Source organism: Manis pentadactyla, chromosome 1 (assembly GCF_030020395.1).
Source record: "Manis pentadactyla isolate mManPen7 chromosome 1, mManPen7.hap1, whole genome shotgun sequence".
In the NCBI taxonomy this organism is placed as follows: domain Eukaryota; kingdom Metazoa; phylum Chordata; class Mammalia; order Pholidota; family Manidae; genus Manis; species Manis pentadactyla.
The window spans coordinates 68,512,899-68,538,429 of NC_080019.1; the positions used below are offsets into that span (position 1 = coordinate 68,512,899).

Consider the following 25,531-nt stretch of genomic DNA (forward strand, 5'->3'; position numbering starts at 1 on the left):
AGACTATGACAAAAGTCACCTTTTATAACCAGTTTAAAGAGGGACTGACTGATGCCATCTAGGATGAAGTAGCCCTTTTGGGCATGTCCTCTTGGACAAACTGCTCAGTTTAATTTTACATTTCACCTGATGAAAAGGTTTAGCATATGACCCGAACCTAAGATCAGCACCACAAATACCCTAATACTAAGGGGCAAAGTAGAGAAGACAATCCACTAAAGCTGCACAGCTCAGCATTCCCTCCCAACATACACCCTGAGAGACTGCCAACAAAAAGAATTACGCTTGTATTATATCTAGGCAAATTCATTCTAAAAGTCTACTCATTAAATACATCTATGGTAAGGTGGACCCTGAAACATCCTGATTTCTAAATTTAGCTAACCAATGTCCAAAACCATGGACAATGCATTCCTCTATAAGCATTTGCTTTCCCAAGCATCTCAGAACATTTTGTTAACTAGGGCTTGGTCCTTTAGGAGAAACGACACATTCATACTGTAAGTGGAGACCACTAAGAGCTTCTGCTGCTTGACACTCAGCACACCTACCTCTGGTGGTGCTCCTACTTATGAATACCCTTGCTACTGCTCACCTGTGCTATGCATGTAGGACTCAAGACAAACCAAACCCCACTACATGGGAATGGGAGGACTAGGACATCTGAATGTCAGTGGTCACCAAGCTATGTGACTGAATGGAACTTAATGGAGAGCCCCAGTTTGGTTTGTCATCCACCTAAACAAACTTTTATCAGGATTAGAGCTGGGTAACAGACTTTGATCCAAGGTAGCTATACCTTGACAGACATCAGAGCACAGGTCTAATGGAAATTTTTGGTTATATTTCTAAAATTAATCACTTACTTCATTTACTTTACCTCCTTGTGCCCCCATTCTTGCTGGGTGGGAATCATCTGTAAAGATTATTGGAGGCAACAAAGCTGCCCAGGTCTACAGAATGGACAGTGGTTCATGTTGTAAACTGACCTAATCTTCATTTCCTATTACACTCTTACCATCTCTTTTGGGGAGGGGTAGGAATACATATTTATACAACCCCCCTTTCTTTCCCCAGAGCTCAAGGCACCAATTAATTCCTCTTCAAACAGGTCTTCTCTTTTATGTATTGAACAATAAATATCTGTCTTAAGAAACCTGCCTTGTCCACAGGCTAGATGGGATAACACTGTTTTCCAATTCCTGAACAGATTCAGTGGGGACACTGATTTAAGGTAGGCCAATGTTGTTTTCCTGCCTAGGGACTTTGAATTGAAGTAATGAAACACTGTCAATTAGCTGAGAACTCTGGGTCTTAAGGGTCCTGTGTATTTGATGGCAAAGGGCACTGTTCTGGGGCATCCATGATGAACAGCATGGCAGCAGGAGCTGGTGTGAAAACATAATACATAATCATAATGCATATGAGAGAGCAGACATAATATATATATATATATATATATATATATAGAGAGAGAGAGAGAGAGAGAGAGAGAGAGAGAGAGACAGAGACAGAGACAGAGACAGAGACAGAGAGAGAGACAGAGAGAGAGATGCATGTTCAGCTTCCATGATGGCTGGCTGTACTTATTAAAGTTGTAGTGAATTGATACACTCCCCTTATATTTTTACTATAGCCAGTCTTTCTATTTGTATCTTTAAATGATATTTAGTCCTTAAAACTAATCAATTTATATGGCATGCAAACATACATCTTCATTGATTCTGTTCATACACCTTCATGCGCTGAGTGACAAGCAGCAGAAGCTCTTAGTGGTCTCGACTTATCGGTATGAATGTGTTGTTTTTCCTAAAGGACCTCAATTTTTTTTTCTTTCATAATACTCTATCTCCTTCCTTCACTTGGTCTCTTCATTAAATCTGTAGCCAAAAACCTCATTGTGGTTTCTACATTCACCCACATTATCAAGTCCTCCCCCACCTATTGCAGTCACTGTCCATGATTTTGTAGCTGTCCAGAATCTTTTGGACATTCGTGAGGACAGCTGAGCAATACATGTGCACATCTGCCCACTTCTAAGACCAATGCAACAACATGGGTTGAAAGGGGGAAATTATTATCCTTCTGAAAGTGGGCAGTAATTCTGTGCTTTTCAGTTAAAGGGCCCCATCACATGATACATTCTGTTCCTACACTCTGATGATGTTACATGTCTTTTCCAGGCTCAATCTGACATCAATCACTACAATTTCAGTGATCAGGCCTACAAGGGAGATCAATGTTTCCCAACCTTTTTGACTAATAAACTTTAAAAAGTAATACTGCTCAACTCCTTAGGAATGAAAAAAAAATCATTAAAAATTTTTGTATGACATATACTAAAGCAATTATAAGTAAAAGTATTTTATCTTACATTACGACATTATTAAGGGTTTATTATAAATTTATGAGGCAGTCTTTAATTATACTGGTTATACATATATTTATATACATATTTTTTATTAAGGTACCATTGATAAATCTTATGAAGGTTTCAACATGAGCAACATTGTGTTTACTACATTCACCCATATTACCCCATTGCAGTCACTGTCCATTAGCGTAGTAAGATGCTGTAGAGTCACTACTTGGCTTCTCTGTGCTATACTGCCTTCCCCGTAACCCCCCTACATTATATGTGTTAATCATAATGCCCCTCAATCCTTGTCTCCCTCACTTGATACCCCCTTCCCTTTGGTAACCGATTGTCTATTCTTGGAGTCTGAGTCTGCTGCAGTTTTATTCCTTCAGTTTTGCTTTGTTGTTATATACCACAAATGAGTGAAATCACTCGGTACTTGTCTTTTTCCACCTGGCTTATTTCAATGAGCATAATACCCTCTAGATCCTCCATGTTGCTGCAAATGCCGGGATTTGTTTTCTTTTTTTGGCTGAATAATATTCCATTGTGTATATGTATCATGTCTTCTTTATCCACTCATCTACTGATGGACACTTAGGTTGCTTCCATATCTTGGCTATTGTAAATAGTGCTGTAGTAAACATGGTGGTGCATATGTCTTTTTGAATCTGGGATCTTGTATTCTTTGGGTAAATTCAAAGGAGTGGAATTCTGGGTCAAATGCTATTTGTTTAAATACCATGAAATAGTTTAAAATAACATTTTATTTACCATTTAAATACCATTAAATAGTTAAAAAAATATATTGTTAGGATTTTGAGGAACTTCCATATTGCTTTCCAGAATGGTTGAACTAATTTACATTCCCCCAACAGTATTAGGAGGGTTCCCCTTTCTCCGCATCCTTGCCAGCATTTGTTGTTCCTTGTCTTTTCAATGTTGGCCATCCTAACTGGTGTGAGGTGATTATCTCATTGTGGTTTTAATTTGCATTTCCCTGATGATTAGTGATGTGGAGCATCTTTTCATGTGCCTGTTGGCCATCTGAATTTCTTCTTTGGAGAAGTGTCTGTTCAGATCCTCTGCCCATTTTTAATCGGGTTACTTGCTTTTTGGGTGTTAAGGTGTGTGAATTCCTTACATATTTTGGATGTTAACCCCTTATCGGATATGTTGTTTATGAATATATTCTCCCATACTATAGGATGCCTTTTTGTTCTACTGATGGTGTCCTTTGCTGTACAGAAGCTTTTAAGTTTGATGTAGTCCCATTTGTTCATTTTTTCTTTTGTTTCCCTTGCCTAAGGAGGTGCATTCAGGGAAAAGTTGCTCATGTTTATATTCAAGAGATTTTTGTCTCTGTTTTCTTTAAAGAGTTTTATGGTTTCATGACTTACATTCAGGTCTTTGATCCATTTCGAGTTTACTTTTGTGTATGCAATTAGACAATAATCCAGATTCAATCTCTTAATTGTAGTTGTCCAGTTTCAGCAACACCAGTTGTTGAAGAGGTGTCATTTCTCCACTGTATATCCATGGGTCCTTTATCATATATTAATTGGCCATATATGTACGGGTTAATATCTGGGCTCTCTATTCTGTTCCAATGATCTATGGATCTTGTGCCGGTACCAAATTGTCTTGATTACTGTGGCTTTGTAGTAGAGTTTCAAGTTGGGGAGCATAATCCCCCCAGCTTTATTCTTCCTTCTCAGGATTGCTTTGGTTATTTGGGGTCTTTTGTGGTTCCATATGAATTTTAGAACTATTTGCTCTAGTTTGTAGAAGAATGCTGTTGGTATTTTGATAGGAATAGCATTGACTCTGTAGATTGCTTTAGGCAGGATGTCCATTTTGACAATATTAATTTTTCCTATCTATGAGTGCGGGATGCATTTCCTTTAATTGGTGTCTTCTTTAATTTCTCTCATGTGTGTCTTGTGGTTTTCAGGGTGTAGGTCTTTCACCTACTTGGTTGGGTTTATTCCTATGTATTTTATTCTTTTTGATGCAATTGTAATTTCACTCTATTTTTATTCTTTTGGATGCAATAGCGAATGGAATTGTTTTCCTGATTTCTCTTTCTGTTAGCTCATTGTTTGTATAGAGGAATGCAACAGATTTCTGTGTAGTAATTTTGTATATTGCAACTTTGCTGTATTGTTTTTAGTTCTAGTAGTTTTGGGGTGGATTTTTTGGGGTTCTTTATGTACAATAGCATGTCATCTGCAAAGAGTGACAGTTTAACTTCTTCCTTACCAGTCTGTGTGCCTTTTGTTTCTTTGTGTTGTATACTGCTTATATTTAAGGACAAATTTTAACTTCTACTCACAGTATGTGAACCATTTTTTCATGAGAATAAAATATATATTGTTGAATGACATTGCCAAAATATTAAAAAATAGATCACCAACCAAATGTATTAAATTAAAAGATGGACTTAGCATCAAATGTGTATTAAAATGTAGGCTGAAATTTAACTTCTGTTATAGCATCCAAAATAAACAAACTGCTGTATAACCTGACACTTGGAAATATTCCCTTATGAGCTTATAAAAACCACTGCTTATTTTGTTAATTTGGAGGTTTAGTTTTTAAATGTCAAGGTAGGTAAAATGGCTTCATGTTCTTTAAGTTCTCAGCAAATACACTGTAGATCTTTATTATCATTAAATGAAACAAATTGAACAGAATTGAATAGAATTCCCATATACTTTTTCTTTTTCACATTTCAAAGTACTTAAATCTTTCCTTTTTAGAATTTTAAATACCTTCATAGAGTACAATTAATTATAATAAAATAAACAACCAGCTGTATACAACAGCAGTTATATAATAAGTTGAAAATGAATTGCTTTTTAAGGTGAACTTATTTAACTGGAGTCTTTCAATTGACAATCCATTTTAGAAATGCATCTTTATTTGATTAGGCCCCTTCTGTATTTCATGATATTAAATAGAGTATCTTTATTTTGCTATTTGGATTTTGTGAAGCAATCTGAAATTATTTTCTCTAGGGTAGATGTAAGAATAGGAAATAGTGATTGCCAATTATATGCAGGAATGAATACATATGTAACTTTAAACATAAGGCATGCCAGGCTAATGTTCCTATATTTATAGTGATTTCCTAAGAAAAACTTTTATTTTGAAGTAATTATAGATTTCCAAAAAATTGCAAAGATAATACAAAGAATTCCCTTATGCCCTTCACCCAATTCTTTTAATCATGTAGTTTTTTAAGTATTAGGGACATCTTGATTTATAAAATTTTGATCGGATGAATACAACTTATGTATTTCATGAAGAGCATCTTGAAATAGTTTTGCAGTGTTATCATTTTCCATACTCCTCATTAATTTATGATTATTTTGACATGTGTTTCACACATGTTCCATTTTAACCAACAGATTATGAGTACAAATTAAACTGTACTTATGACTAAGAACAACAACAATTAAAAACAAGTGTAATAGTCCTTTCCAAACTCTTCCAAAAATTAGAAGGGGAGAGAACACTTCCAAATCCATTTTATGAGGCCAGTACTACCCGGATACCAAAACCAGACAAGGATTCTACAAGACAATAAAATCACAGGCCAGTATCCCTGATGAACACAGATGAAAAATCCTCAACAAAATATTTGCAAAGTGAATTCAACACAGTAAAAGGGTCATACACTCTTTTACGTGAACAAGTGAGATCTATTCCAGGGATGCAAGGATGAGTCAACATCCACAAATTGATATACCACATTAACAAAATGAAGGATAAAAATCATATAATCATTTCAATTAGTTATAGAAAAAGCATTTAACAAAATTCAACATCCATTCATGATAAAAACTCTCAACAAAGTGGAGATAGAGGGAATGTGCCTTAATAAAATAAAGGCCATGTATGACAAGCCCACAGCTAACATAATACTTAAATGAAAAGCTGAAAGCTTTTCCTTTAAGATCAGTAGCAAGACAAGGATGCCCACTCTTGCCCCTTTTATTCAACATAGTATTGGAAGTACTGGCCAGAAAAAGAAATAAAAGGCATCCAAATCCAAAAGGAAGAAGGAGAACTGCATTTATAGATGGATGACATGATATTACATATAGAAAACTCTAAAGACTACACTAAAAAATTGTTAGAACTAATAAACACAGTAAAGTTGCAGGACACAAAATCAATATGCAAAAATCAGTGTGTTTCTATACACTAATAAAGAACTATCAGAAAGAGAAATTGAGAAAACAATCCCATTTATAATTACATCAAAAAGAATAAAATACCTAGGAATATATTTAATCATGGAGGTGAAAGACTTGTAGAATGTAAACTATGAGATACTTATGAAAGAAACTGAAGACACAAATAAATGTAAAGATACTCCATGCTCACAGGTTGGAAAATTTAATATTGTTAAAATGGCCACACTATCCAAAGCAATCTACAGATTCAGTGCAATCCTTATCAAAACACAGACAGCATTGAACTAAAGCAAACAATTCTAAAATTTGTATGGAACCACAAAAGATCCTAAATAGCCAAGAATTTTGAGAAAGCAGAACAAAGCTGGAGGTATCACACTCCCTGGTTTCAAACTATACTACAAAGCTATAGTAATCCAAACAGTACAGTACTGGAACAAAAACAGACAAATAGATCAATGGAAAAGAATATAGAGCCCAGAAATAAACCTATACTTACATGGTCAATTAATCTATGACAAAGGAGGCAAGAGTATACAATGGGGAAAAGACAGTCTCTTTGAGAAGTGGTGCTGGGAAAACTGGACAGCTACATGTAAAAGAATGAAACTGGACCACTGTTTCATATCATACATAAAAATAAACTCTAACTGTTTTAAAGAACTAAATGTAAGACCTGAAACCATAAAACTCCCAGGGGAAAACATCAACAGTGGACATCAGCATTAGCAATTTTTTCTGGATATGTTCCCACAGGCAAGGCAAACAAAAGCAAAATAAACAAGTGGAATTATGTCATACCAAAAGGCTGCTGTACAGCAAAGGAAACCATCAACAAAATGAAAAGGCAATCTCCTGCATGGGAGAAGATTTTTGCAAATGATATGTCCAATAAGGGGTTAACATAAAAATGCATAAAGAACTCATATATTTCAATACCAGAAAAGAAAACAAAACAAAAGCCTCAAATGATGTCATTAAAATATAGGCAGAGGACCTGAATAGACACTTTCTAAGGAAGACATACAGATGGCTAACAGACACATGAAAAGATGCTCAACATCATTAATCATCAGGGAAATGCAAGTCAAAACCATAAGAGATATCTTACCAGTCAGATGGCTACTATCCAAAGACATGAAATAACATGAAGAAGAGAGACCTTGTGCACTGTGGTAGGAATGTAAAATGGTTGAAAACAGTATGGAAAACCAGATGGAGGTTTCTCAACAATTTAAAAATAGAAATACCATACAACATAATAATTCCACTTCTGGGTATGTACCTGAAAAACAACACTGATTTGAAAAGATATATGGACTCCTATGTTTTTTTTTTTTTTTAATGGAGCCACCAGAAAAGCTCTTTTAATCAGTGAAAACAGAAAGTGCCCGCTAATCAGGAGGGGCTCCAAGGAAAGCTCTGCACTCCTATGTTTATTGTGGCATTATTATGATATCCAAGTTATGGAAGCAATCAAGTGTCCATTGATAGATGAATGAATAAAGAAGATATGGTATACAAACACAATGGAATATTACTCAGCCATAAAAAAGAATTAAATCTTGTCATTCACAACAATATAGATAGACCTAGAGGATATTATGCTAAGTGAAACAAGTCAGACAGAGAAAGACAAGTGCCACATAATTTCACTTATATGTGGAATCTGAAAAATAAAACAAACCAGAAATTGACTCGTAAATACCAAGAACTGGTGATTACTTCAGTGGGGGGAGGAAGGGCAAAAATAGGTAAGGGGATAAAGAGGTACAAACTTCCAATTATAAAATAAATAAGTCATAAGAATGTAGTCTACAATATTGTAATTACTTTGTATGGTGATAGATGTTAACTATGCTTATCATAGTGAGTGTTTTGTATGTATACAATTGTCAAATCATTATGTTGTACACCTGAAACTAAATAATATTGTATGTTGAGTATACTTCAATTTAAAAATTTTAATGAAAAAATTTGAGAAACTAAAATTTGCAAGTTGGTGAAGGCTTGAGGATTTTTAACCTTATGTTAATTTTATTTAGAGACTGTATTCAGTATTACTAGTATAATTAAAAAGTAGTGAAAATATTTATTAAGAAACCAAAACACTTCTGCTTTTAATTATATTACATATTATATATTTTATATAATATTAGTATAGATACATTGGGGACCAATTTGGTAGTATCAAAATTTTTGGTTATGTAATTCTATGACCCAGCAATTTCAACTTTCAAAATCTAGGCAGTATAAACATTTATCCATCTACAAAAGCATAAGGATGTTCACTTCAGGAATGTTTAAAAGAGGGAAAAAACTGGACCCAGTCCAAGCATTCATCATTAGGGAAGCATCCCCACTTAATTTTCTTCATAGCATTATTACCATGATCTGAAATTATATTATTTATTTATCTACTTCTTTGTCATCTAGGGAAAGAGCCAAAGCAAGGAGAATATATTTATATAATACTTGCTTGACTAAAAATTCATTAGAAATAATGTGGTGTCTTTTAAAAAAATGAATCAATACAGATTGAAATACAGATTAAAACAATGAATCAATATCTAGCCTTTAATAACACAAACCCACTAGAAGGCCCTCATGAAGGCCTGCAGGTTTGCAGAGGCTGAGAAACAATGACCCAGATGAAGCCTCTGTTCTGTACTTGCTATGGAGACAGACTATCACTGGGTTTGATCTATTTGCCCTTTTCCTTAGGGTCTGGGACATTTCACAGAATCAGTACATTCTCTCCATTATGTGAAACCCTTAACTGCCTTTAACACAAGGATCCCAATATGGCTACCAGCACTGAGGGAGCCTCTGCTCATTGAGCAGGGCCTGCTATGGCAAAGGGCTTCCAAACAGACTACCGAGAGAATACCAACATTGCCAAGATGGTACATCTGAGCACAGTGCTTGGAGGGGAGGGGGCTTGGTATTGGAAGGAGCCCTGTGTTCACCAGTACTCACTGTAGCTGTATACCAGGGCTCCAACCCCCGCGACTGTAAAATAGGGAGCGTGCCTGTAAGCCACAAAAGGGAAGGGATAAGTGTGCCCTTGCTACGATTTCTGAGTCCTTAATGACATCTCCATTCACAGCCACCAATCTCTGCTTGTTATTTCTAACCTCACAGACAAGCAGTTTCCAAACGTTCTTAACTTTCTTAACTGGAGGGACTCTGTTCAAATGAAAGCTTAATGAGGAATAAACAAATAGAGGGAGAGGAACAGCCTCAGTGCTCAATCTTGGAAGAGAGGGTGGGAGGAACACCCAGATTATTAGGAGCTCTGGAAAGCAAGTTTAAAAGGGAAAGATGACAGGGAGTGCTGAAGAATGTGAACTTTAAGCAAAGACCTGAGGGTAGGAGCTTTGGAGATATTAGGGGAAAGCAAAGGTCCTGACGCAGGAACATAGCTGGTTTGTTGCACGTAAAAAGAAGGTTCCATTTCAATTAAGCATAGGGGAGAGTAGTAGGAGATAAAATCAGAGAGGTAAGGGGGGGTTAGATTATGTAGAGTCTAGTAGATTAAGACTGAGCTGAGAACTTACTTTTAACAGGGTCCCTCAAGCTGCTGTGTTGAGAACACACTCTAGGAGAGCAAGGACCGAAGCAGGGGGAAAGGATTAGGTTATGGCAATAATTCAGGTGAGATATAACGGTGGTCTGGACAAAGTGGAAGCAGGAGAGTGGGATGTGGCCCAAACTAGATACATTCCGAAGGTGAGAGCCAACACGGTTTGCTGATAGACTGAATGTGGGATGAAAGAGAAAGATGAGAGTCAAGGATGACTCCAAGATTTTTGGCCCGGGCTACTAGAGAAGGGAGTTGCTATTTACTGAGATGGGACAGGCTGTGGGACGAGCAGGTTTTAGAGGGGAAAATCAGAAGTTCAGTTTTGAGATGTCTCCTAGATAGCCAAATGGAGATGTCAGGTAGGCATTTTTGATATTGGAGTGTGAGATTCAGAGGAGAGGTCTAACTTGGAGATAAAATTTGGTAGTCATTGGTGTATTGTTGTTGGTATACAGGTAGTATTTTAAGTCATGAGACTGAGTGAAATGCCAAGGAAAAAGGGTTGATAAGGAAGAATTGAGGTTTGAAGACTAAATAGTGCTTCAACTTTTAGGACAGAATGATGATGAGGAAATAGCAAAAAGGCCAAGAAAGACCCTCCAGTGAGGTGGGAGGAAATCCAGAGAATGCAGTGGTCTGGAAGCTAAGTGAAGAAGGCATTTCAACCAAGAGGAATAATCAATTGTGCAAAATGCTGCTGAAAGGTCAAGTCAAAGGCTGAGAAGTGACTCACTGGGGTTAGCAATGTGGGGGGTAAAGGCCTGACTAACATGAGCTCTGGAGAGACTGGTGGAAAGGAACCGGACTCCGTGAGACAACTGTAGGGAGGAAGAGATTTAGAGGGAGATTGTAGGATCAAGGGAGAATTTGGTCTAATATCATAGGCTTATATCTAGTACAGTGCCTGACACTTACTGCTAACTCAATAAATACTTGTTGTCTAAATAAATGAGATCACTAGCCACTGAATCAGGGAACAGTTTCAGTTCTAGAAGTTTAAAAGTGGACACAGTGAAATGTGAGGATTCTTGGTCCAATAGAAAGAACTGCCTTTATTCTCTTACTATGCCTGAAAACTCTTTAGTTTGAAAACAACACCTTATATACCTAGAACAGATATCCCTAAATTTGAGAGGAAGAGCAAACAAATTTGATAAACACATGCTCCTCAAGAAAATATACTTTCAATTCCAGATGGGTATAATTTCTCCAACTACCTCTTACACCTGTGACTTTGTATCCAGAGGTATCCATGACCTCTAGTTATGTCATGACTCTCTATGCACTAGAATGGAAGACTTTTGGAGGTTACTGAAGAACACTAACTTAACAGGGGTCTTCACATATGAGCTATACATGGCAAACCAAAATAACCAGGAGTATTTGTTTAGTGATTTATACTTTTCAAAGTGATGACACACACATCCTCTCTTTTTAATCTTAGGACAACTTTGTGAGGCAAGTGTTTTTTATCACTTTGATTTCCCATATGAGAAAACTCAGAGTCTGAGACTTGCATAAAAACACACATCTCTTTCAACAAATGGGGCTGGGACAACTGGATCTCCACATGCAAAAGAATGGAATTGGATGGACCCTTAACTCACACATAAAAATTAACTCAAAAGGATCAAAGACATAAATGCATGAACTAAAACTATAAACTCCTAGAAGAAAACAGGGATAAATCAACATGACCTTGGACTTGGCAATGGACTCTTAGATATGAGATCAAACCCATAAGCAACAAATAAAAAATATGAATTAGACTTCATCAGAATTAAGAACTTCTGGGCAAAGGCCATTAGAAAATGAAAAAGCAGCTTACATTATGGGAAAAAATATTTGCAAATCATATATTGGACAATATTGGACAAGGGGCTCATACCTAGAGCATATAAAGAATTCTTAATAACCACTCAACAACAAAAAGACAAACAGCCCAATTAAAAAATGGGAAAAAGACTTGAACAGACATCTATTCAAAGAAGACACACAAATGGCCAGCAAGTACATAAAAGATGCTCAATATTATTAATCACTAGGGAAAAGCACATTAAAATTGCAATGAAGTATTACTATAACAACAACTCAGAAAATAACAAGTTTTGTTTAGGATGGGGAGAAACTCAATTTTCAACATTGCTAGTGGAAATATAAAATGATGCAGCTGCTGTGGAAAACAGTTTGGTGGCTCCTCAAAAAGTTAAATAGAGAATTACCATGTGACCCAGCAATTCCACTCCTAGGTGTATATACACAAGAACCGAAACAGGCATTCAAGCAAAAATTGTACACGAATGCTCTTGCAAGCACTGTTTACAGTAGCCAAAAGGTATAAACAACCCAAATGTCCATCAAATGATGAACAGATAATAAAATGTGGTATATCCATACAATGGAATTATTATTCAAACAAAGGAATGAACATCACTCAAAGAGAGGAACACATACTACACCATGAATGAGGCTTGTAAACATTATACTAAATTATACGCCAGATACAAACATCACATACTGTGTGACTACGTTTATATGAAATGTCCAGAATAGGCAGCTCCACAGAGACAGAAAGCAGACTGGTGGTTTCCAGAGAAATCAGGGGAGAGAGGAATACGGAGTGAATGTTTGATGGGTACAGGGTGTTCTTTTGGGGTGATGAAAATGTTCTGGAATTAGGTAGCAGTGATGGTTGCACAACATTGTGAATGTATTGGGAGTTACTGAATTGTACACTTTAAAAGGTTAAAATGGTAACTTTTATGCTATGAATTTTAACTCAATAAAAAAATCATACAGCTCACACTTGACAGGTCAAGACCTTGCATTCAAGAACTGACTCCAAGTCCTCTGCCTGCCCACTCAACTGCCCTGTCTCCTCTGTAAATCCAAGGAGCTCTCAAGGACCTTGGCAATGAAATCTTCCCTCCATCTGGCACCATCCACAGGCATAGTACCTAACCATATTTGTAATGGTGGAATTCCTACAATTGCCCCAATGCGTAAGAGTTTCTAAACAAAATATTTTCTATCATAGACTCCCAGTACAAATCTTCTTAGACCAAAGTCTGCTACTCATGTCACAAAGTCATCCTTTATACAGAAGTAAACTATTATCCACCTAACTTATGAATCAATAGCAGCTATAATGTCCAATCACTCAAAAGATGATACTCCTGTTTGCAAAGAACACAGCAATGGGCTCATATCTTCAACTCATAAACATCATTCTTCACTAATAATTCTTGGCATTTTCTAACCCCTATGGTTTCTGTTCTGCTGGCAGATCTCAACTCTTAGAAACATGAAGTGCAAAACTGACTTTAAATGCTCCTATGCTAGGTTAAGGTTGCCAATGAGGCAAAGATGGGTAAGAGACAGACTAGTAGTGGCCATCTGCATGACCCTCTCTGGATAGTCACTCTAACCCAAGGTCTTCAAGGTAACAGGATTAACACAACTTTTTGGAAATCAAAGTTTGTTCAGTGTTCTCTTCTCCTTCTCTCTGAGCTCAATGAGCCTACTCCTCCAACTGATATCCATACCCTTAATCATGATGAATGGTAAAGATTTCAAAGTATGAGAAATGCTACATGCATGCAACTGGAGAACAAGCTATATTAAGTTAATTGGAAAAAATACAGCTGCAAAACCTACTCCTTGGAATCTGACAACTAGATACATATTCCTTGATATAGCCAAGTATTCCATTTTGAACATGCCAACAATCTAGTCTTTATTCATCAGTTCAATGGAAGGATGATGTCAGGGTCACTAGAGCCCTAATGGCCTTTAAGAGCTCTATGGCTTTCCAGATAAGAAAGAGACTAAGGGCATAATCACCAACATCTGAGTTTGAAGGGTCTAGGCAAAACACCTCCTCAGTAAAAAGCAAAGTCTCCAAAACAAATATAAGTAAGACCCCTTTCAAATAGGGGAGAGGAGTAATTAGGCATCATTGAGCTACTTTCCTGAAAAGCTGGGTAACCAACACAGACTGAGCACTTATCATACAGACATATAAGACACTGGTCTCTTCCTCATCACTCCCCTTGTGTAAACCTCTCAAAGATTATTCCAACATGTGCCATTTCCATTTCCTTACTTTCTACCCACTTCAAACGGTTTGTCTTTTCTCATTCAAAATGGTTCTTACTGGAGTTGAAGCCTTCATTTTACTAAATCCACATTATTTTCAATCTATAGCTTTACTTGATGATGTAAGAATGGGAATAAGTTAGCGTAAGAGTAGCCATCTTAAGGGCCGAGAAGCCATTTTCTGAGTATGTGACAAGTTAATCATGAACACCGGGTTGTGGGCGGCTGTGACCTTTAGTCAACTAATCGTGCATACCAAGATATGGGCGGTTGCCACTCTGGTCAGCTTATCTTGCTGAACTACCCTAACATTTGAGGAGTGGTCTTATCTTGCTCTTGCTTAACCCCCAGGATGTATGACTCGCAAAAATGACGCTTAGCTGTGGAAAATTACTATGAGTTAAGTGCTTTGAAAATGCTATATAAACCCTTGGCTTTGAGTGCTCGGGGTCCTTGTTGAAACCCGCTGTGTTGGGCAGACACTTGGACCCCAGCTAGCTGGAATAATAATAAACCTCTTGCTTGTTGCATCGATCTGCCGTGGCCCTCGTTTTCTCACCGGGGAGGAAACGCTGACCGGAATAAGGCCGGTAGGTCTTACAATGACTTCTCTTTTTAAAATACTCCCCTTCTATTGCCTTTTATGACACATCTTAAACTGGAATTATATTCTAAAGTAAGCACCTAAGACAAAAGTCAAGTATAGTTTAAATTACTCTTGAAAATCCTTTAAATGGCCCATTAAGCAAAGCATTATCTGTTTTTTGTGTACATAACTCTCTGCAGTAATAAACACCATATACATGTAAAATAAACAGTAAGTATACATGCAAAAGAAAGCTTCACTCTCTCTCATCTGATTAAAAACACCCTCAAGTGTACTGGGTTAAGTTTGTATATCTTAACTGCAAACAAGGGGCCATTCTTCACTACTTCTCTGCCTGCTTCTCATCCTTTTCCTGAGGCTACTCTCCTTTACCCAACTTTGAGATGCTGAGCCTGAGCCCTCCTCTTCTTAATCTCTACCAACGGTTCTCAACTTCCACCACTCACTGGAATCACCTGAGGAGTTTAAAAAGTCCCAGGCTGCAATTCAGACCAAGTAAACAAAAACAGAAATTTCTGCAGTGGGCTCCAGCACCAGTATTTTTCAATCATCCAGTGTTTCCAATGCAGCCAAAATGAGAATCACTCTTTTGTACTCTCTTCCTAGAGCAGAGATCACACAGTCAAATGCCTATAAGATCAGAGAAGTAACTAAACAAAGCAGCCCAGGCATAAATTTCAAGAAGTGGTAAGCTCTTTGGTGAACTAGAAAGCAGTTCAGTAAGTGATGACTTAGCTCCCATCAACTGTTGCCATATGGGAAGGGCAGCTCAGTAGTGCTACATCCTCTCATTTTTCAAGAAAAGCCCCAAATATGGATTTTCATGGAAAATCTTCAAATTTTAAATTATTGGCAACCAGCTCAAAATTAAACAGCAACCAAAACCATGGCATGGGAAAAACAAAACACATCTGTAAGCCAGATTCCACTGTGGACTATGGGTTCATAACATCTACCCTGGGTAATTCCATCCACACTCTTCAATTTACACCTAAATATTTGTGTCCCCACTTCAGCCCACTCCTCTGGGCTCTGTGTTTGAATTACTGAATGCTTATGTGCAATCTCCACTTGGAGGCCTCACTGGTCCTAAAGAGAACTGTGACTTAAAGCCACCTTAGAACTATTTATCTATCCAGTGTTCTCTGTCTCAGGTAACACCACCACCATTCACCTTGTTGGGCAAGCCAGAGCCCTGGTCATCCTATGCACTTACTTCTTTCTCTCACTGCTTGTACATATCAATCACTGAGTCCTATCAATTATGCCTCCTTAATATGTCTCCTGACTCCATCTACTTCTCTCCATCTTCTCTGCTACCACCTTGGTCCCAGCTACCATCTTTTCTCTCCTACCTTCTACAGTGTATTAGCTGGCTCAGGCTGCCATAACAAAATACCATAAACCAGATGGCTTAAACAACAGATTTATTTTCTCAGTTCTGGTGGGCAGAAGTCCCAGATCAAGGTCCAGTAGGGTCAGTTTTTGGTGAGGACTCTCTTCCTGGCTTGCAGATGACCACCTTCTCACTGTGCACTCACATGGCCTTTTCTCCCTCCTCTTCTTATAAGGCTGCCAAGTTTATCTGATCAGGGCCCCACCTTTATGACTTCATTTAGCCTTAGTTACCACCTAAAGACACTATCTCCAAATAAAGTCACACTGGGGGTTAGGGCTTCAAAATATTCATTTGGAGAGGACACAATTCATTCTATAGCACACAGTAACCTTAACTGGGGTTAGTTGTCTCCCACATTTACTCCTTTCCTTTCAAACCATTTTCTCCAATCTTCTGAGAAGATCTTTCATAAACACAAATATTTATAAATCAATGTGTGTCCACATATTTGACCCAATAATTTCACTTCTAGGAATTTATCCTACACATATATTCACATGCATGTGTATTGGCATGTGCATAGTACTGTTTGTTATAATAAATAACTGGAAACCATTTGAATGCTCATCAATAGTGGAATGGTTAAATAATCTATCGTATATCAATACAATGGAATATTATACAGTCATTCAAAATAATAGGAAACTATATATTAAAATGGAATCATTTCCAAGACACTTGAGAATGAAATAAAACAAAACTGTGTGCAGTATGCTACCATTTGCATAAACAACAGGAATAAAGAATGCCCACAGAAAATGTCTAGAATGATACACAAAACTAGTACAGTGGTTATCCCTTTGAAAAGTGTGGGGAAAACGGCAGTTGGGAGAAGGAGTAGGACCCACTGAAGACATTCTGATTTAATGAGCCTGGAGCATGGTCCAGGCACTAATATTGTTTTAAGTTCCTCTTGTGATTCTGATGAGCAGGCTGGACTGAGACCTGCTGCTTAAGACAGTCTTTGCTTACTTTCCCAGCTTCATTTTGTACATCCTGTCTTATCACTCTCCAGCTCCAGCCACACTGGCCTTTGTTTCTTCTGCCTGGAATATTGTCCCCCTGAGCTTCACCTTGTAACTTCTATTTATCCTTCAGAGTCCACTTCACCATAAAGGTCATTTCCCAAGGAAACTTCCTGGTTTCTAAACCAGGTCAGGACCCCTGTTCTATGTACTCCTCCCAGAATTTGTTACAACTGTAATGAGGTAACTGTATCATTTTATATGTATGCATCTGTCACTTTCTTTGGACTGTAATGTCCAGGAGTGCAGACACCACATCAGTTGCTTTTACCACTGTATTCTGAGACTTAAACTGTGTCTAGCTGACAAAGTAGGCCCTCAGATATTTGTTAAGTAAATGACGAATGTTCCTGCCCTCAGGATAGGACAGTAGAGAAAATCAGCACATAAGCAAATGAGGGCCATGCAGTGTCACTGGTGTTCAGCCAGCAGTCTATTTAGAACAGTGGTTCTTAACCAGGGATGACTCTGGCTCTCCTAGGGGACATATGGCTGTCTGGAGGCATTTTTGATAGTCACAATGGTGCAAGTTGTGTGACTTTGTCAAGACTGTGCAGAGGGGAGGTAACACTGGTATCTATTAAGAGGTTAGGAATGTCACTAAACATCCTACAACCACAGGATAGCCCTTCACAACAAAGAATTATCTAATTATCTAGTCTAAATAATTTAGAGAATGGTAAGATCCACAAGGATGACCAATTCAAATCAGGCAGTGTTTTATTGTTGATGTTTTGTTTTGTGGGGAACAAGGTTGGGGTGTTATGTGTCAAGAAAAGCTCCAGAAAGGAAGTAATGCTTTAGCTGTGTGGTGAAAGGTGGCAAAAGCCATATCAGTGGAGACTATGCTTGCAAGGGGTAATGGGAGCCTATGACAAATTTAAAAGCAAAGTTATGGTTTGAATAAGTAACCCCCTCAAGTGCCCCATATTTCAAAATCACTCATCTTCTTTACTCCCTTTTTGCTGAAACAAAAATTCTCTTAGGGTAGCTGATTTCAACTAAACATTAAGGCCATTAGTTCCGACTAAGATAAAGTCTGATAGCTCCTTCACTCTCCAAAATGTTAAACAGTATTTTAAAATATGCAAATTCTAATGAATACAAATAAATCTTTAACTGCTTAATGTTCAGATTGTTAGTAGATAAAGCTATCTTTGAACTCAACAGCCACGTTGGTCCTGGTAAAGACTTCTCCAAAGCTTTCTATTTAAAAAAAATTGTTTCCTGGTCCTCAATTTCTGAGCTCCCAGATTTATAAAAGATTTGTTTTTTCTACAAGTATTTCATGTTTTAAGTTCTTCTGCCAGAGAGGATAGGAGAGCCATTTGGATGCAATAAATGTGAATAAATTCTATGTATAAATTAGGACTGGTCTACAGATTTTTAAAAGGCTCTCACTAAATGTCATGGATACTACTGAAAGGAACAAAATAAAGGTAATTTTTAATGGTATCACCAAGAAAGAAAACCGTGTTTCATTACAACACAAGCCTGCTGTCTACTGAGCTGGATGCACAGGCTCTGACCTAGTATGGCAATCCTTAGGGTCTGAGCTCTGGGTGCTCTGTTTACAAGAAACTGAGGCCTGAGACTAATGAAGAACAAAGAAAAATGCCTGGCACCAAAGGTTGGGGGGATGTTTTGTACATAAATGATCGGAGGAGAAACATTTGCTCAGATTTTGGATGGCACTACAAATCACTCTTTTTTTGCTTACGTGTTAAGAATTTTTATTTCGAGTTTTCAGACCATTTCCTAAGAAGAAAATAACTTATAATTTACAAACAGCAGTTTATCCTCCCTTACATTTGCTGACCACTAAAACTGGATAAAATTTCCTTAAGCTTTCCGAGAGTTGGAGGATTGGGAATAATATGAGCACAACAGAGTTCAGATGCGCCAACCAACGCCAAGCCGGCCAGCTGGTTTCCATCGAGAGTCCCCCAGGAGAAAGCCCCTCCGAGGCGGAGGCCGGGGTCAGCCGAGAGAGACCCACTGGGGCGGCCCGCGGCGGCCGCGGGGCAGGGCAGAGCGGGGCAGACCCCGGCCTCCGTTTACCTTTGTCTCAGGTACCCTCGCTCCCAGCCGGGCCGGGATCCCGCCCCGGGCCCCTAGCTGGTGACACATCCTTCTTTGGCCAAGTCGGGCCGAGGTTGGGCAGGGGGCAGGGAAGGAAAATAAAGCCTCAGCGCCTAACGACGTGACTCTCAGTTCTTCCAAAACGTTGGCATTTGTTCCTCTGCCAAGAGTTCCTGTTAATAAGTTCCCGAGGGCTGTGCGAGCGAACCGGCCTAGAAGCCCGAAAGTGGGAAGGACAAGGCCGTCCCCCGCCTTCCCTCCTCCTTGGGCGCCCCGGCCAGGCGGTTTCCACACCTCCCGGGCTGCCACGGCCAGGGACCGACCTGGGCGTGCACAGGTGCCCGCACTGACTCGAACCACGACCCCCACGGCTCTGCCAGCACAGCCAGCGCCGCGCGGCCCCTCCGGCCCCTCCGGGCAGGCCGATACCCGCCCCCAGGCCCGGCCCCGCCCGCCCGGGCCTCTGCGCACCGCCCCCCGGCCTCACCACAGCCTTCGGGCCCGGCTTGGGGCGCGAGGGCACCGGGCCGCGCGGCGGCCGTCTCCGCGCCTACCTCAGTGCTCGCGGCTCCTCCTCCGGAGGCGGCCTCAGCTCGCAAGCCGCACTTCAGCCCGCGCTCCCGGCGGCGCGGGATCTGGGGCTGCGAGGGCGGCGAGTGAGAGGCTGAGGCCCGAGCGCGTCCCGCCCAGCCGCCGCGACCGCCCCCACCTCCCCTCGCCCCACCCTCCGCCGTGCCGCCCTCGGAGCCAGGCCCCGCCCCGCCCTCCAGGCTCCGCCCACACCGCTGTCCCGGCCTGGAAAGGGGCCGACCGCCAGGAACCGTGAGAGAGCGTGTGTGAGTGAGAGAGAGTGAGAGAGTGTGAGAGAGTGTGTGTGTGAGTGAGAGAGTGAGTATGTGTGCGTGTGAGAGAAAGACAGACGCAGTGGGTGCCGAGGGTTCGGTCCCTCGCGTGGCGGCTCCGCGGGGACGCGATTGTAGTGCTTACTGCTGTTTGTTGTTTGCCGGATGCGAGTCTCTCGCTCGGATTTGTTATTACTGTGCTTTTAATTTATTGTGATTGTTATCGTTGTAGTTACTGTTATCATCATTATTTGTTTTACCCTCCCCAAGCGGACTGGAGCCACAGACAGCCCTCGCTGCTGACCAGACATTCCCGGTCATTCTGATCCTTCCAGTGGCCAGCACTACCCTACATTTCGTTGTGAAGTAGAGAACAAACTGAATTTTGAAAGAAGTAATATTTATTTTTAACTGTTATTGTTAAATATAACACAAATACAGAAAGCTCACCAGATTTAGTGCCATGTAAAATGATCTGGCTTAGAACATAACCTCATCAATAGCAGGGAAGACAGCCCGGGAAGGACCTCCTGAAACTGACCTATACTACCCCAGGAACTCAAAGGCCACCTGCCCATAATCATGCCCTTCCTAAGAACACATCTGTAAAACGGAAATTTCCCCAGAATTAGGAACCTCCAATTAAGAGTACTTTGTAAAATTCTTAATTAAAAAGATAAATCAATAAATATATAAGCATATAAATAATAAAGAAGCCAATCAATCAGGAGATTGAACAGGATGAGTAAGAAGCACCTAGGAGCTAAGGAATTAGGTGTCCTGTGAGAATAGGTCCTGGGCACCTGGCTGTTCTCACTCTAGCACAGCACCAGTTGTATAACAGGTGTCATGTGTGTATTTATACTGCAAGGAAAGAAAAAAAATACATATAAAGGTAGATAACATATAAAGTCAAATCAGGCTTTGTCTGCTGAAGGATTTCATTCAAGATCAGTTCTTCCAAAAGCTGAAATTATGTGCTCTGGGAGATGTCTTGATGCCATAGAAAGAAGCCATTATATGTTAAACTATATACTGCTTTCCAGTTTTAAAAAAGCCCTTTCACATGCAATATGGTATCTTATTTGAGACTTAGAGCAGTCCTGTGAGGAAGTCAGGGAAGGACAGAAGGACTTTGCAAAGGTCACAGTGCAATGCATACTTGTAAGAAGAGGAAGTACATAGAGAACTACAAAACAATTTCAGCACTGGACACGCTGCCAGTCCCTGCTAGATCTGATTTGTCTTATAACAGTTTTATTGCTTGGGTTTTTACATAAGGATTCCTTTGGTTCTTTTGTCATATATTTACATGCAGTATGACTCAAATTTATAAAGGATACAACACTTAACAAGAAATTTGAATCAATATGATGGAGTCAGCCTCCCTGTTATGAATTGTGGCTAGAATACTGCCAATTAGCCACATTACTTTGCACTCTGGCTCTGTGGCTGGTGGTGGAGATACAAAGAATAGGAAATGAATAAGACACAATCTTTGCTCTCAAGGGTTTATGGCTGAATTAGGAAGAAAGATTTAGAAATAAATGAGTGTTTAATTTATTTGGATGGGAGAAGAACATTCCTGAGCACAATTCTATTAGGTGTTGAGACAGAGGAGGGCAAATCTTCTTAGAGAAGAGAGTACCTGATTTTTTAATTATGACAAAATATAAAATATTGCAAAAGTAGAAAGAATAATATAATGAACTACTATTTACTTATTACTCAGTTTCAACAATTGCTGTTGACCAGTTTGTTCTATTTGCACTCTCACCTCCTCTTTCCCTTCTTGGATTATTTTGAAGCAATTCACAGGAATCATACTGTTTCACCCATATATATTTCACTATGTATCTATCTCTAAACAACATAGTCTGTTTTTAAAAACAAGCACAAAATCATTAAAACATCTTTAAAAATTAACAATTTTTCAACATCTAGTTAGTGTTCAACTTTTCCCAATATTCTCATCAGTGTTTTATATAGTTAATTTCTTCAGGTCAGGAATCAAACAAGGTTACTGCATTTGGTTAACATCTCTGAAATTCTTTTCTTGCACTTTATATTTTGAAGAAATTGTTTGTTCTGTGTAGTTTCCCACATTCTGCGTTTTTCTCATTGCACCCCTGTGATGTTAACATGTTCCTTTGCCCCTGTATTTCTCATAAACTTATAATAGAACCAGAGATTTGATGATATTTAATAAAATACAACCCATAATAAAGAGAAGTCAGTCATTCAAAAGCATATCCAGAAATGTCACAGATGTTAGAATTACCAGACAAGGACATTTAAAGTTACTGTAACTGACTGAAATGGGGTATATGGTGGGGACTTCATAATGGGGGGAATCTAGTAACCACAATGTCATTCATGTAATTGTTTATCAATGATACCAAAATAAAAAAAAGGAAAAAAAAGTTACTGTAACTATATTTCAAATATTCAAAAAGTTAAACAAAGACATGAAAGATATAAAAAGATCCAAATTATACTTCTAGAGATGAAGACTACAATGTCTAAATAAAAATACATTGGATAGGATCAATGGCAAATTCGACATGGACAAAGAAAAGGTTAGTGAACTTGAAGTCATACTAGTAGAAATTAGCAAAATGAAAGATACATAGGGAAAAAAATGATTTAAAAAAATGAAAAGAGCATCAGTGAGCTGTGGGACAATTTCAAGTGGCCTAATATATGTGTAAATGGAATCTCCAAAGGAGAGAGATGGAGACAAAAAATATTTGGATAAATAATGGTCCCAAATTTCCAAAATGTATGGATATTACATATTCACAGATCTAAGAATATCAACACACCCTAAACACGAGAAACATAAAGAAAACCACATGAAAGCATATCATGATCAAATTGTTCAAAATCATTGATAAAGAGAAAAATCTTGCTCCCTCATCTTTCTTATGGAGCAAAGCTTCAAGTTCTGCTGACTTTTCTTTTACATTGCTCCTCTCTGCCTTTATTACTGCTCCCTCAGTAATTGGGAGTTCACGTCATCACCATCTCTTTGTGGGCTGCACCAGCCACCTAACTGGTCCTTCTGCTGCCCATCTTGCTTCCTTTTAACTCACTTTCCACATGTGGCTGAGCATAGCAAATAGTTGTCATGTTCTTATACTTTCTCAGCAGCTGTTGAATAGCTTTCCTTTATTTGGGAAATCTCAACTGTTAGGAGTCCTGACTCGTAAAGTGGAAGCCAGAACTCACTTTCCCCACCTCCTTTGCAGCTAAGGTGGGGTATATGACTGAAGCTAAGTCAAATGTACCACACAAGATTTTAATTCAGAAGAACACAATGTGAAGAAGCAGGACAGCCACAACAGAGTGGTTAGATATAGATGCAAGAGATTCTGGATATATTGTTTCCTTGCAGGGGGAATGTGATTATTTTGGGAAATCTTAAAAGTTTGAAGTTTGGGTTTTTCTTTCTTGTTTTTCTTTTTGTTTTCTTCCTCTCATCTTTCCCTTCCCTCCCTTCCTTCCTTTCTGTAACATCATTTAGACATAATTTACATACCACATAATTTATCTATTTAAAATATAAAATTCAGTGTTTTTAGGTATATTCACAGAGCTGTGCAATCATCATCCAAATCAATTTTAGAACATTTTCATCAACTCAAAAAGAAACCCCATTCTTTAATGGGGTTAAAGTTAAGCCACTCTCCATTTCCCTGTATCCTCTCTCCTAATCACAACTACTGACCTACTTTCTGGATTGATAAATATTCTGGATGTTTCATATAAATAGAGCTCTAGGACATGTGGCTTTTGTATCTGGCTTCTTTCATACATGTAGTATGTTTTCAAGGTTCATCTATGTTGTACCAATTCACGAATCAGTACTTTATTCCTTTTTATTGCTGAATAATGTTCTATTATATGGCTATACTACCGTTCATTTATCCATTCACCTGCTAATGGCCATTTGGGTTGCTTCCAGTTTTGGCTATTATAAACAAGGCTACTATGAACATTCATGTGTAAGTCTTTGTATTGTACATATACCTTCATTTCTCTTGGTTATATATCTAGCAGTGCAATATGGTAACTCTTGTAGAAGGTGCTTGATTTTCTTTACTTGAAGATTAAGGAGATGGTTTTTGTGAGAATCACTATGTGGGAGAAGTTGATTCTTTCATTATTTCATCATTTGTGTTTTTTAATGTACAAGACAAGGTTTTGTAACAGAAAGAAAACAAAAATGAACACTTAGAACTACTTTTGTTTAATTAATGCCATTTTTATTAAAGATATCCAGTTTTAAAATCTAGTTTTCCTTTGGCTTTTAAGCTTAACATTATGTCTTGTAATTTTATTTATAAATACAATATTCTGTTATAATTTAAAATCAATGTATAAGTATAATTGATTAAATTTTCCAAACATTTATTAACTTGATTAAATTCTTAGATATTTCAAAATACAACTACAAATGTAATATATCTGATTCTCTAAATCACTTAAAACATTAATCAAGCAGGCTTACAAATCTAATAAACCAATATTCCTAAGCACTTAAACTCTGTTTACAAGCCTAATAACTCAAAAGTTATAGATTTAGTACCTCACATTCTCTGAAAAATTCAAATCTAGTTTACATACATAATCAATTCAACTTTTACACATCTTAAATTTAAATTCCCAATCTGCTATCAGTTAAATTCTTTTAAACATTTCAAATTAAAATCACAAGTCTAAATTCAACATTTCATATACTCCATCTGTTAAACAAAATACACCCAAATTGCCAAGATGATTAAAAGATAGCTTATTCTTGAACTCAAGCAAAAAATGTTAATCTTAGGTTTGAGTCACTTCACTCTTATTGAGAGACTGTGTAAGTCTGGCTAGTAGAAAAATTCAGCTAAAGTGAGGAATCATAAATAATATTTCATACATGGTTTAACATTTTAAATTAAGTGCTTAGAAAATATAACTGTTTAGTTTGAAACACAAATATATATATATATATATATACCATTTGACCCAGTAATTCCACTCTTAGGAATTTACAGGAAGAAAACAAGATCTCTGATTCAAAAAGACATATGCAGCCCTATGTTCATTGCTGCACTATCTGCAATAGCCAAGATATAGAAGCAACCTAAGTGTCCATCAGTAGATGAATGGATAAAGCAGACGTGGTACATATACACAATGGAATATTATTCAGCCATAGTAAGAAAAGAAATCCTCCCATTTGCAACAACATGGATGGATCTAGAGAGTATTATGCTCAGTGAAATAAGCCAGGTGGAGAAAGACAAATACCAAACGATTTCACTTATTTGTGGAGTACAA

General features: G+C 38.2%; 1 protein-coding gene across 4 annotated transcripts in view; it reads right to left on the reverse strand.

Moving 5' to 3' along the window:
* The window catches only part of PPP2R3A (protein phosphatase 2 regulatory subunit B''alpha), a 270,561-nt gene extending 250,512 nt beyond the window's left edge, over positions 1 to 20,049 (reverse strand). For 3 of the 4 annotated variants that reach the window (XM_057498104.1, XM_057498095.1, XM_036877361.2), the window contains exon 1: positions 19,916 to 20,049. The gene's annotated coding sequence lies outside the window, so the exon portion shown is untranslated. The remainder of the gene's footprint in view (positions 1 to 19,915) is intronic. The other variant, XM_057498092.1, reaches the window with a different exon arrangement.
* Positions 20,050 to 25,531: the final 5,482 nt, after the last annotated feature.